The sequence below is a fragment of the Glycine max genome, chromosome 19 (genome assembly GCF_000004515.6).
Source record: "Glycine max cultivar Williams 82 chromosome 19, Glycine_max_v4.0, whole genome shotgun sequence".
Lineage (NCBI taxonomy): Eukaryota > Viridiplantae > Streptophyta > Magnoliopsida > Fabales > Fabaceae > Glycine > Glycine max.
This window is the reverse complement of record NC_038255.2, coordinates 13,398,052-13,399,093: the sequence shown is the minus strand read 5'-3', so window position 1 is coordinate 13,399,093 and position 1,042 is coordinate 13,398,052. Positions and strand designations below refer to the sequence as shown.

The 1,042-nt window shown below is 44.9% G+C and overlaps 1 non-coding gene across 1 annotated transcript; it reads right to left on the bottom strand.

Annotated features, from left to right (window-relative positions):
* Positions 1 to 360: 360 nt before the first annotated feature.
* LOC113000549 (small nucleolar RNA R71) lies at positions 361 to 467 on the bottom strand. The gene has a single exon (XR_003265882.1). It is a non-coding gene; the product is annotated as a small nucleolar RNA R71 (small nucleolar RNA).
* Positions 468 to 1,042: the final 575 nt, after the last annotated feature.

The following is a 1,042-nucleotide window of genomic DNA, read 5'->3' as shown; positions in this document are numbered from 1 at the left end:
CGTGAGAGGACTCTAAGGGAAATGGCTGCACCTGATTTCACCTACGAAAGCTTGTGCATCCAATACCCTCATGAGGATGTCCCATATGTTCTTAAAACTGGACTGATTCATTTGCTTCCAAAGTTTCATGGCCTTGCAGGTGAAGACCCGCACAAACATTTGAAAGAATTTCACATTGTCTACTCCACCATGAAACCCCCAGATGTCCAAGAGGATCACATATTTCTGAAGGCTTTTCCTCATTCATTAGAGGGAGTGGCAAAGGACTGGTTGTATTACCTTGCTCCAAGGTCCATCACGAGCTGGGATGACCTTAAGAGAGTATTCTTAGAGAAATTTTTCCCTGCTTCTAGGACCATAGCCATCAGGAAAGATATCTCAGGTATTAGACAACTCAGTGGAGAGAGCCTGTATGAGTACTGGGAGAGATTTAAGAAACTATGTGCCAGTTGCCCCCACCATCAGATTTCAGAACAGCTTCTTCTCCAATATTTTTATGAAGGACTCAGTAATATGGAGAGAAGTATGATAGATGCTGCCAGTGGTGGAGCCCTTGGAGACATGACTTATGCTGAAGCCAGAAATTTAATTGAGAAGATGGCTTCCAACTCCCAGCAGTTTAGCGCCAGAAATGATGCCATAGTCATTAGAGGAGTGCATGAGGTAGCTACAAACCCATCTGCATCATCTGAAACTAAGAAGCTTGAAGGCAAACTGGATGCATTGGTTAACTTGGTAACCCAGCTAGCCTTGAATCAGAAATCTGTACCTGTTGCAAGGGTTTGTGGTTTGTGCTCCTCTGCTGACCACCATACAGACCTTTGCCCTTCCATGCAACAACCTGGAGCAATTGAGCAGCCTGAAGCTTATGCTGCAAATATTTACAATAGACCTCCTCAACCTCAGCAGCAAAATCAACCACAGCAGAACAATTATGACCTCTCCAGCAACAGATACAACCCTGGATGGAGGAATCATCCTAACCTCAGATGGTCCAGCCCTTAGCAACAACAACAGCAGCCTGCTCCTTCCTTCCAAAATG